General features: G+C 54.7%; 1 pseudogene across 1 annotated transcript in view; it reads left to right on the top strand.

The window, feature by feature from the left end:
* The first annotated feature begins 4,550 nt into the window (after nt 1-4,550).
* The window catches only part of LOC309585619 (epidermal growth factor receptor kinase substrate 8-like protein 2), a 37,929-nt pseudogene continuing 29,475 nt past the window's right edge, over nt 4,551-13,004 (top strand). Inside the window, exon 1 of the transcript in view lies at nt 4,551-4,586. The product of the transcript in view is annotated as an epidermal growth factor receptor kinase substrate 8-like protein 2 (transcript). The remainder of the gene's footprint in view (nt 4,587-13,004) is intronic.

The raw sequence follows: 13,004 nt of genomic DNA, 5'->3' as shown, positions 1-13,004 counted from the left end.
CCTTGGGCTGTTTTAAACACAGCCTGGCCCTTCATGGCTGAGGCTCTGAGCTACACAACTTGTGAGCTGGCAAGTAACAGCAGCTGAGGTCTCATCCCAGCTGTACACAAAAACAGGGAGTGGGGGCTGCACTTGGATACATGCAGGCAGGGTTGGGCCCCTTCTGAAAGCTTCAATCCCTGTTTTTCAGAGACTCAATCAGGGATAATGACATTTTCACAAAGCTCTCTTAAGGCACGTGAAAACCCGAGCAAGAAAATGGAATCAAAGCCTTTGTTCCACTGGCCTCACGCCCCAAATTCCAACGGGACAGACAAGTCCCTCTCCTCGCAAGGCAACGTCTCCTACCTGGATCTGTGCCTTCCCCAGCCTTTGGTGGCCGTTGTCTCCATCCTCCCACACCTCCTCATCTTCCTCCTCAGCAGGCCTGGCTTCCTCATCCTGCAGAGCAAGCACAGGGACACTCACCAGCCTGCTCATCCCAAACCTGGGCAGCAGGGATGGACTGCTGGGACCCCCTGGACAGTCACCCCTCTGCTGGCCACCATCCCTGCTCTGCAGTCCATTCCCGTTCCTGGCCTGGCATCTCCTTTGAACGGGATGTTAAACCACAACCACTTGCTCTGCTGGGTTTTGGGACATCAGAGACTCCTCCAAGGCAGTGGACAAAGCTCCTGTTCCCACAGCCTCTGCCTCCCAAAGCCCTGCTAGGGCCAGGCAGAGCAAGGGAAACCCCTCAGTTCCTGCTGGAAATTTCCTCTTGTGCCCGTAAACCCAGGGAAATCGTGGCTGCCCCATCCCTGGAAGTGTTCAAGGCCAGGCTGGCCGCAGCTTGGAGTACCCTGGGGATGGAATGAGGTGATCCTTAAGGTCCCTTCCCACCCAAATTATTCCGCCATTCCAGGATGATTCTGTGATCTCTCCCTGCATTTATTTTGTATCGTTTCCTCTCTAATCTGAATTCCCAAATCGAAATGATTTTTTAAAGAAATCATTTAAAATTATCCCAGGAATAAAAAGGGGTGCATCAAACATACAAGAATCATTCCTACCTCCATCAAATCATTGTTAATTGGAAGCCTATTTCCTCATCTCTGTCCTTAGTTTTCCTTTCCTAGGAAACCTTATGATCCCACAGTTTCTCCAAGAGATTTACTGGGATTGCAGAAAGGTTTGCTTTGTCAGGGAGGCAAGGGGGTTTACAACACTTGTTCCTCTGCATCTTTATCCTTTCACCAGCTTTCCCCTGGAACGGTGCTGCAAGAGAAGTTCAGAATTACTAGAAATGGATCAGGTTCACCTTTTTTCCTCATTCTTTTCCAACGACTTCCAAATTCTTGGAATTATCCTCAAATGAGGCCTAGCAAGCTACTGTGAAAACATCAATCAGAGGAACATCTTGACAAGAGAAAACCACATCCAGCAGCAGCCAAAACAATGCCACTGCTATTCTTACCTGGTCTCCAGGTGCTCCAGCCAGAGCTCCCAACACCCACTGCCATTCCATGGGGGTGAGGAGGCCGTTTTGGACGTGTTCTTTGCCACGGGATGGGATAACAGAGCCCAGAGGGTCTTTGTGTCCCTTCCAAGCCACCCCATGATTCCATGATACCATCAGCACCTATACCAATTCCATTCTGGAAAGCCCAATTCCATTCCTCCCATCAACTCAGAATTTCTCCCTTCCTCTCTCTGCTCCACATCAGGCATGTGTTGCCACAGGCATGGGATGCCTCAGCATTGCCTGGGAATGCCACTCAAGGCTGCCCTTGTGGCCTCAGTGCTCCAAAATGCCCAGCTGGCTCCCGTTCCAGTCAGGAATGTCCCAAACAGCAGCGTGGGGTGTGCCCTCTGTCATCCCACCATTGGGGCAGCTCCCATAGAATGTGACCAACTTACTGGGTTTGGAATTCCCGGCTTAAAAGTCAGGTGGTGGAATATCCTCTCCTGGGAATATCCGGAAGACCAGAAGGCTCCCTGGAAGCCACAGGTCAGGGACAGAGTCAGATGAACGATCCTGAAGTGGTTTTCAGGGGATGCATCCCCAGCCTGTGGCTGCAAAAACTCCAGAGCTGTTCCTTCCCCTTGGGACAGCCAGGGAAAACATCCCCAGCATGGATTTCTGACAGGAAAAAACTCACTGCTCCAGGCTACTTGGCTCCTCCCAAATCCAGGCCAGCACTCCAACAGGCTCTAAGGACAAAACAACAGCAAAGACCATCTCAGGGCACACGCCATGAGCTGGGCGTCACATTCCTCACTGGAACTGGGCTGTTCCCACATCCCTGGGACAGTCGGGAGCATCCCCCGTTCCTCACTCTTCCATTCAGGACAAAGAGACAACAGAGCTGTCAAACAGCCAGTGTGTAACCCCAACAATCCAGGGAAAACCACCTTGCTCTGGGGAGAAACATCATGCCCAGTTATGGAAAAAGCCAAAGAGCAGTACTGGAAACACTCCCGGGCATGGAGGCTCCCAGCTCCGGAAATGCAGCTCACAGGCTTCTTCCCATGGGAACCCCAATCTTGCCCGGGACTGGGCTCAGGGAGAAAGTCCTGCCCATTCCACCACTCTGGCACAGACACCCCAGGAAGGTGTCCCTGACCATGGCAAGGGGCTGAACAGGATGGTCTGTAAGGTTCTTGCCAGCACAGACCATTCCAGGAGTTTAAGGTGGATTTGAGCAGCTCCTGGGGACATGAACACCACCCACACCTCCCACCTGGCTCAGCCCAGAGTCCATCCAGCACTCACAGAGAGCTGCTGGGAGCTGAAATTCTCCCTGCTCCCCCTGCCTGGGAAACCCTGCCTCCAGCTCCTGGGAAAGAGGAGCTGCATCCTGGTGGGTGCCCCTGGCTCTGGGCAGCTGTTGCCTTCAGGCGGGGGGATGGCTCGGGCAGCTCCGGTGACTGTTCCACCTCAATGATTTTGTGTTTTCCTGCATTTCCCTGGGCTGGAGGGGAGCAGGGGGTGCGGTGGAAGTGCGGGAAGGCAGCGGCGGGGAGGGCAAGGAGTGGGGCCGGGCACCGCACGGCGCAGGGGGGCTTCTGCTGGCACTGGAGGGGCGCGACCGTACGGAGGCGTCCCCGCCGCTGCCGGCCACTGCCCACGGGGCTCCTGCCCGCCCCCGGCGCCACTGACCCCACACCCCGTGTCCCCACACTGGGAACCACCACGGAAAATCATGCTGGAACCTCTAATCCTGAGCCCGAGCCTTGACCTTTTATCCCCTGACCTTTGACCCCTTGACCCATTCCTTGACAACCCGACCTTTGATCCCTGACCCCTGACCTTGGACCATCCACCTTTACACCTTGATCCCTGACCTTTGACCCCCAACCTTAGCCCTTTGACCCTTACCTTTTGACCCATGACACCTGACCCCAGGACCTTTGACCCCCCTGAGCCCTGTGACCTTTGCCCCAACCTTCTACATGTGACCTCTGTGCTTTGACATTGACCACCTTGACCTTTGACCCCTGGACTTTGACCTTTGATTCCCTGACCCCCCAACCTTTGCCCTGACTTTTGTCCCTTTATCCCCTAACCTTTAACCCCCTCTACTTTATACCCCGCACTGCTCTTGCTGCCTGGAACCCCTCACTCCTGCTCTACACGCCCCAGCCCCCAACTCGTACCTGTCACTCTCCAGCCTGCAGATGTCATCCCCACCTTTTTGGTGTGGGGCTTGGCCTCCTCTGAGGGTTCCAGGGTTATCCCAGCACCAGGCTTACTGAGCTCTGCTGCACTGAGGGTTCCAGGGTTGCTGCATTGTGCTGCTGGTGGGGGGAAAATGGTGCTGTTAGGGGTGGTGTAAGGGCTGGTGCACCTTTTCCCTGTATTCCTAACCTCCACTGTGTACTCTCCACCCTGTTAGGGAGGCTCTTTGTTTGGCTGCACCCAAACCTTGGCGATGAACATCGCCTCACAGACAGGACGGGACCAAGGAAAAACAAAACCCAGATGGGGGAGAAAAAAAACCTCACAGCTGGCTGTTTTCTTATTATAAAGTTAAAAATCAGTTGAAAAAACTGAAAGGCAATAATCACACACACAAGGTTAGAACCAGTCAACACACACGCTCTCACAGACTGACACACACAGACACAGACAGACACACACTCTCACAGACAGACACCCCTTCTTCAGCTTACACACTGACTGCAGCCCTTACTCACAACACTCCACTGATGAAGATGCTTCAACACATCTTCCAACTGCTGCTCCCTGACGTGGAAGGGCAGATTCTGGGAAAAGCGGTAGCATCGGTGACTGCAGGGATCGGAATCGGCCTTGGGGACCTGCAAGACAACATGAGGCAGTCTACAAGTAGCTGACAGCTCGGAGTTATCCCCATACACCAGGCCCGTAAGTTTTCTACACAAAACCCCACAGACAAGAGATGAACCACAAAGTTTTACAACTGTTCAACCCAGCCACGACTCTACGTGCCAGGGCAGGGCAGCTCCAAGTGTAAGCACACCAAATAGAAGCAAAGATGACACGAGGACTTGAGATAACTCTCCAGAAGATAAATTCTAGACCCGATATGCTTGGAGGCAATGGAACCTATGGAACTACCACAGTGAGGAGGGTCCAGAGAAGTCCATGGCCCATGAAAAAAAGATACTACCAAAAGTGAGAAGGAAGATGGATGAGAACATCTTGTGTACTCCTTCTGCTCTCCAAAAGCAAAACTGTAAAGATGCCGGAATGAGCCTGATCCGGGAAAGGACGCGAGCAGAGACCCCCGCTGCCGCTAGGGCCCAGAACGAGGCCGATAAAGCACCGAGACGTAACAAAGCCCTGTGACACAGGAGAGGATGGACACAAACTACAGAACACAGACACAAATGACATAACACAGACACGAGCTGAACCTGCCCAGCAACGGGCACAAGATTCCTAGAGCAAGATGAGCCAGAAGCTGGCGATGCCGAAGGAAAGAAGGCTCTATGGCAACAGCACGCGGCAGTGAAACGTAACTCCTTCCAAGAAGCCAGTGCCAAAGCAGCTCAGAGGATGCTTGAGAAGCTCGGCAGGCCTAGAGAAGGAGGCAATGACTGCCAGGTGATACAAAGGGATCCCTAGGGAAGGACTCTGCCACCAAAGGCTGAAGTGACGTTGCAAAACGTGACCAACCAGCAAGTGGCCAAGATGCCCGCGGGCGGCTACGCCAGCGAGTAGGTGAAATGGAGACCGTGGCGATCGTGCCAGACCCGAAGGCGAGCTCCTCGGGCAAAAAGATCCACGATGATGTCGAGACTCAAAGGCCGATGACAGAGATGGGTGGGAACTGCCCTGCCCAGCAAAGGCTCGGGTGATGCTGAGGAGAAACCCTCTCCCTTTACTTCCAAGGGGCCCTCCCACAACAGCCCTCTCCTCTAAGCTAACTTCCAATTGCCTCCTGGAACTCCAAAGGCCTTTCCCTTCTCCCAACCACCGCTCCCAACACTTAGCTTTCTGAAGACAAATGGACAAAATCCATCCTTGACAGAAAAAATGCATCAGCACCTCAGATGTCAACACGTTCCCCACGGTCCGCTTTGGCAGCTGCGAAAGATGGAGAACAAGGAGAAAATTCAGCCTCTGACAACACACGCCAAAAGAGACCCCTTCCGCAAGGCCCCCTCCCTCGAAACTGCCGAGGCTCAGCGCTTACCTGCTCTCTCCAAACTTCAGCTCCACACCTGCTCACGGTACCTAAGACAACAAAACAGAAAACGTCACTGTTGCCCTCCAGAAGAGCATCCCCGGGCTACTCCACACCACTGCCCCGGCTCACCTCAAATCCTGATCTGACTCTGGAGGTGGCCAGGACAAACCTGCACAATGAAAAGGGACACGCTCAGCACGCTGCCATAGACCGCTGGCCTATCAGCCACCCCACCTAAATGCCAACTCACCTGCTCGCCTCTGGCCCTTGGCACGCCCAGGGCAGCAGCAACACCTGCAGAGAAGCAAAGCAAAAACACACAAAACATGCTGAGAGACTGTGAAACCACAGCCTCCCTGCTCCGACTGAAGTACACCACACCTATACCTTAGGCTTGCACGCTCCAGCATCCAGGGCCAGGACATCCTGCAAGTGGACCACCTAAAACACACAAACAACAACGGATGCTTAGAGCTGCACCAAAAATTGAGACCGAGGCCGTAACAACTCATTCTGTCCACCGGTCACTGCTCACCTCGCTCCATCGCCCCTGACTGCCAATATCCGGCATTACTTCCAAAAAAAAAAAAAAGACATGGAACAATGCTGTAACATAGTAGCATGACATAGCCCAGCAGGACTGCAGAGAGGGGCAGAGAGGGAAAGCCGGCCAGGATCTCGTTCCCAGCCCCGAGCAGGGGCTTTACTGGCCTGACTGTCCTGTACTACCCGAGCTCTGGGGACAATGAACCAGGCTCAGTCCCTGCCTCACCACTGGCACCCTGAAATTCTGGCACTGCAAGAGTCAGGGGAGGTTTCAGCAGTGATTTCAGCAAGGTCAGAGCCACTCCCAGCAAAAGCTGTTCTTAGACTACTCCTGGCTGAAGAACCCAGAGTACCTGCCACTGCAGGATGCTTGTGACTTCCAGGTGGAGGAGAAGGGTGGAAACAATCCAAGATGAAGACAGAATGATGAACACAGCAAAGAGGATTTCTGTATGCTCTGCACTGTTTTGTCACGTTCAGCCCTTCCTGGGCTGTTCTCTGCTTGTTGTTCTCAAGATCAACATCTCCGACTAAGGGCGGGTGATGTGAATTCCAAGGAAGTACAATTCAATTCTCCCCTAGATCTTTCCCTAAAGTACAAGATACTGATTCACCTCCCTTCCCACCAGAGTCAATCAAAGACTATCCAAAAACATAAATTATGATAATGCGGAATCTGGTCTCCATTAGAAAAATTAATGTAGTATTTTTTATCAGAGCTTTGGTTAAATGTAACAACGCAGGAAGTGCCTGTGCTCAGGTTATTGGAGAGTGCGAGGTTTTCTCATCGCATCAGCCCTGTCAGCTGACAAATGTGGCTGTGCACTAAGGCACAAAGCACCGACGTTTGCACACTACAGCTGGAATCTGCTATCTCCGTGTGCAGACACAACCACTGCTCATCACAGATAAACCCACAAGGGCTGCTCCAGCACTGACTTACCTGGGGAAAAACCAGCACTAAGAGGAGCAAAATAAAAAGCATGGGAGTAGTAGTTTCACCCTGAGCAGCTCCGTGAGATGGGCAGGAATCAGAGGATCCCCTGAGTAACTCTGAACTTGCTTTTCCTGATCACCTTTCACAGAATCCATAGCAGCAACCCATGGACATCCCGTGTGTAGGTTTATTCCAAAACCCACTCCCAGAAACATCAGGATATTGCACCTAAAGCTGCCTCTGCCAGAGGGAAGCAAGAGCTGGGGCTGGGAGAGGAAACAGGCAGGAACTTGCTCTCAGGAGAGGCAGCACGTGGGCTGCTGGCACTGCCAGCAGGAGGACGCAGGTGGGAGCAGGTAAAATTCCAATACAAAATGCAACTGGGGAATGTGACGGTGCAGAGGCTGTAGGTTGGCAGTCTAAGACTTTGGGGTTTATCACAGCTCTGTGAAAGCACTGAATTTTGCCAGCAGGTACCATTCATCCTCCTCAGTGTTGGGGAAGATGAAACAGGAAAGCCTTATAAATATGATTGCCTGACAAAAGATTTTGACAATATGAAAACTATAAGCGACATCGAAATGAAAGCCATTTTTGAAATACCAAATCTTAGTTACTGAACAACTGGAAAACAATGGTATGGCCGACTGAAGGTAATCCCCTCTTGATTGAACAATACCCTCTGCTTGCAGGCAGGTCCAAGGGTCAGAGCAGACCCTACTAGCTCAGCAGAAGGGGTCCAAAGAGTAGTTTTTAAGAGTTAAGATGTAACACTCTATGGTAATACAAGAACTCTTACAGGCTGTATGTAAATGCTATAGGATTTGTATCTTGTATTAGATTGGTTAGTGACAATTAGAATATTCAGTACAGAAGATGATTTATTGTGTTGTAACCAAGACTTCAGACATTCTCTCTCACTACTTCTTCACTCTCATTCCTCTCACTCTCTCTCTCTTTACTTACCCGCTTACACTCTTGCTCTCTTGGGCCTGCTCAGAGCTGCCAGCTGCAGCTCTAAGCAGTGCCCCTGTACCCACGCCCTTTGCAATAAACCGCATGTTCCAAGATCTGACTGCAGAGATCTCTCGTCTCCACTCGTCACCGCCCGGTCCAGACTGAACCCCAAAGCTCCCGCACTCAGGACAAGCTTCCAAGAGTTCATCTCTCAATCTGTGCCCCAGTGTGGGCCAAGTGCTGGTGGAGCCTGGGCTGGCACCCCGAGCTCTCACCCCCAGCTGGCACCCCCAGGCCTTTCCAACGTGCCACTGCCACCCAAGCCACAATGGTGGGCCCAGCCACAGCTGGGGCCTGAGGAAAGGAAGGAATGAGGAGGGACTTAGGACACAATCCTGCCCTTCAGACAGGCAGATTTACCTGTGCTCCAGTCTCAAGGGGGCTCTCAGTGGATAACTCAAGCATCCCGTGTGGGACACTGGGGCCAAGGAGCAGCTGGAGGCAGCTCTGTCATCTGGGCTACCTGTGTGTAGCCATATTTAGCAATAACTGAATTGATTGAAATAAAGGGTAAAAGCTTGACTCAGCCTGTAACTTTCACCTTTCTTTCAAGTGCAAAAAGAAGCAGAAAAATCCATTCATATTGATGCTTTCCAGCTATGTCTCTTTCAGATTCCCAGGTGTTCATCCCCTCACAGAGTTTTAGTGGTGACACAGAAGAAAGTTCTTTGCGTGCTGCCAGAAAAACGAGATTTCTCCCATTTTTTATTTTCACACCTAAAGTATGAAAACATCATCACACAGAAGAGTTCTGCACACTCTCCTCTGGGCAAGGGGAAGATTCCCTGATAGGCAGATTCCAACCCCTCCTGTCCATATTTACATCCCTAAGGCCTCAGATCCTCTGGAGGTAACCACGGGGTTCCCAGGTGAGAGGAGTCACTGTGAGAACAGAATTAAACCCCAAAGCACCTCTGAGGAGACAGCGCCTGACTCTGGGAGTGCCTCCCTCTCGCGTGGAAGGTGTGGCTTACTCAGGAGTTACTCCAGGAGTTCCTACTCTGCCCAGGCCAGGCCTGCTCCGGACACTCCCCGTGCCCTCAGAGCCACAAACCCAGCTCAGGGCTGGGCTCAGAGCTCCAACACCACCAGGAATGAGCACTCCCTGAGCCCCCTGCCCTCCCAGCCCTGCTCTAGGCTGGGCAGGCACTGAGGGGCTCACTGACACCTCCAGGGTGGCTCTTTAAAGGTGGTGGCACAGGTGCTCCACAGCAGACCTGTGCCAGACCCAACTTCTCCACGGGCAAGGAAGAACCTCCCAAAGCAGGTGACACAAAAAGCTCTGGTGTGGCCCAGGGACTGCTCAAGGTCACAACCAAAATTAGTTCTGAGCTCAGGGTGGTGTCACTTCAGTTCCCTGCCACTGCTGCCACTTCCTGCCACCTTCAGCTTTTGCTCCAGGCACCAAAATATGATTTTTTCAAGGCCAGCCCATCTAAACTATCTGAAATTGCAGCCTGGCCGATCTTGGGAGCTCCCAGACTCACTCATGAGGATGAAGTGACAGACCAGCAGTGAGCACTTCTCCCTCTTCCAGCCAAGCTGTGAATTGCTCCTCCCTCGGCTTCGGCAACCACTTTTCATGCCAGTTCCTGAAGAGAATCTTGTGCTGAACATCCATCACTTTTTCAGTGCAGAGCATTTGGCTTCATCCTCAAGCCCTAGAAACACTCAGCTAAACCAGCACTAAAACCTGATTAAACTCGCATCCTGCACAGCACAATGAACTTGGACTTGGGCAGGAATCAGAATATCTGGGAATGAAGAGAACCCAAGAGCTCGGAGAGGTTTGCTTTGCCCTTGTCCTGCCTTGGGCTCCTGGCTCTGCCACAGCAGTTACAAGAAGCAGAGCAGCGACCTCCCCTCCCCTCCTCATCAACACAAACCCCCAAAAGCAGAGTTTGTCTCTCTCAGACCCACCTTGAGCTGTGTCCGCAGCAACAACGAGGCTGTTGAAAGCAGCAACCCCACAGCTCGGCGTCTGCAGGGCTGCACCCTCTCCATCCTACAGCCTCTCCATCTCCCCACAGCTTGGAGTGATCTGTTCTCCCAGTTTAGAGAAGGTGACACCAACCTCACTTTGGTTTGGGTACAAACTCTGAGGCAGACACTGAAGGCAAAGGAAGACGAGGCCTTGGTGGGAAGGGACCTTAAAGCCCATCCAGTGCCACCCCTGCCAAGGGCAGGGACACCTTCCACTGTCCCAGGCTGCTCCAAGCCCCAGTGTCCAGCCTGGCCTTGGACACTGCCAGGGATCCAGGGGCAGCCACAGCTCTCTGGGCACCCTGTGCCAGGGCCTGCCCACCCTCACAGGGAAGGATTTCTTCCGTGTATCTACTCTGAAGTTTAAGTATCTAAGCTCAAGTTTAGTTATTGCTGAGCCTCTGCTGAAGATAACTGAGACACCATAGTAGGAGAGAAAGGAAACAGGCCTGTAGAACAAACCACAGGCGAGTAACAAACCAAAATGATGTGGCCAAGAACAATTATTGCCACAGAAAAGAAACCTCAGTCACCAAAAACTCCAGTCTATTCCTACATCCTCACCCAGGGGGACTCCAAACACGACACTGCAACTCATGCTCCTCCCAGCTCCACACACACATTGCTGGGACCTCTTGCAAGCTGCTCGAGCTCTCTCCACGTGCCAAATCTGCCCATGGCAGAGGTGCTGCTTTCCTGGCTCAGCTCCCAAGACTCAACTCTCAGTATTTCCGCCCTCAATACTGTAAATTTCTGGTGATCTGGAGCAAAGATTTCTGGCTTGCTGTGTGGCTTCTCACACAGAACCTGACCCCAGGGGCTCAGTCTCACTCTCTCCGTGTTTGACACAAGTCATAAAGCAAGAACTGCAAAGACATTTCGAGGCAGTATCAGGGGCCTGAGACAGCTTTTGAGATCAAAGTTGAAATCTACTGTTTTCTTTCATTGCTGTTAAACTGTACTGGAGTCCTGGGGGCACTTTTGGGCGCCACAGTATACAAAAGATACAAAGCTGACAGCATCCAAAGAAGGGACATGGGGATGGGGAAGGGTGTGGAAGGACCATGAAAGAGCTGCTGAGGGCACTGGGTTTGTTCTGGTAGAGAAGTGTGAGGCCAGAACACATCGGGGCCTACAGCTCTGATCTCCGCTCCCTGGGACACAGACAGGACCCAGGGAGCAGCTGGAGCTGGGCCAGGGCAGGCTCACGCTGAGATCAGGGAAAGGCTCTTCCCCCAGAGGCTGCTGGGCACTGCCCAGGCTCCCCAGGGAATGGGCACGGCCCCGAGGCTGCCAGAGCTCCAGGAGCGTTTGGACAGCGCTGCCAGGGATGCCCAGGCTGGGGCTGTTGGGGGCTCTGGGCAGGGACGGGGGTGGGACTGGGTGATCCCTGTGGGTCCCTTCCAGCTCAGGATATTCCAGGATTGTCTCACTCCCCAACAGGGGAGAGTCTGCTCTCACACAGAGCTGCAAACACACTGTGCAGGAGGCAGCAAATGACAACAATTGACATTGATACATTAATAAAGCCAAGATATTAAGCAAGCCAAAAGATAAATTTTCCCTTTTGTTCCTGACCAACAAGACCTGTCCCAGTCCCAGTCCAGCCACTAAGCAACTCCAGTGTGACACAGGGACTGTCTCACACCTCGAGGCCGACACACAACAGCAGCACAGCACCGGGAGTTTAATCACGTTTCCCTCATTAGAGGAGACAATTAATGACCGCTCAGGTGCACAACCACTCCTGCAGAGCGCTTCACTAGACCCCGTTTTGCAAGAACTCCCCCAGGCTGCAAAGCCCCATTTGCCAGGGACCTGAGAGAAGAATTCGGTAGTTTTAAAGGAATGTCAGGAACTAGGAATACACCTGAGTGTAGGAACCGAGAGTGCCGAGAATATTTCTCGGTTTCCATCTCGCCCGATCCATCTGTTACGGCGCAAGGCAGAGGCAGGTCCCTACCTCCCGAGCCTGGGGTCCTCCCATCAGATGAGCCATGCGCGCGGCCAGGGGCGGTCCCGGAGCTTCCATCGGGCCCTCCCGCTATCCCCACGCGGCCCGGGTTCGCGGCCGCTTCCGCGTTTGAACGGCGGCGCCTGCTGCTGACGTCATCACTCCCGCCGCTTCCATCCCGGCCTTACTTCCGCCTTCGGGAGCCCTCGCTTCCACGCCTGCGCGGCGCGGCATCGGCCGCCCCTCCTCAGTGCCGGTTACCCCGGCAACGCCGCTCGCGGCTCGAGCCGCTCCTGGCCCGGCCCCGGCCCTGCCCGGGACGTCAGCCCGGCCCCGCTGCCAGCCCAGCCCCGGCCCCGCTGCCAGCCCAGCCCCGGCCCCGCTGCCAGCCCCGCCCCGGCCCCGCTGCCAGCCCAGCCCCGGCCCCGCTGCCAGCCCAGCCCCGCCCCCGCTGCCAGCCCAGCCCCGGCCCCGCTTCCAGCCCCGCCCCCGCTGCCAGCCCAGCCCCGGCCCCGCTTCCAGCCCCGGCCCCGCTGTCAGCCCAGCCCCGCCCCGCTGCCAGCCCAGCCCCGGCCCCGCTGCCAGCCCAGCCCCGGCCCCGCTGCCAGCCCAGCCCCGGCCCCGGCCCCGCTTCCAGCCCAGCCCCGGCCCCGCTGCCAGCCCAGCCCCGGCCCCGCTTCCATCCCAGCCCCGGCCCCGCTTCCAGCCCCGCCCCGCCCCCGCTTCCAGCCCCGCCCCGGCCCCGCTTCCAGCCCAGCCCCGGCCCCGCTGCCAGCCCCGCCCCGGCCCCGCTTCCAGCCCCGCCCCGCCCCCGCTTCCAGCCCCGCCCCGGCCCCGCTTCCAGCCCAGCCCAGCCCCGCTTCCAGCCCAGCCCCGGCCCCGCTTCCAGCCCAGCCCCGGCCCCGCTTCC

This window comes from Coloeus monedula (assembly GCF_965178545.1).
Source record: "Coloeus monedula genome assembly, contig: HAP1_SCAFFOLD_81, whole genome shotgun sequence".
Lineage (NCBI taxonomy): Eukaryota > Metazoa > Chordata > Aves > Passeriformes > Corvidae > Coloeus > Coloeus monedula.
The sequence above is the reverse complement of the archived record's forward strand: the minus strand, read 5'-3'. Positions and strand labels throughout refer to the sequence as shown.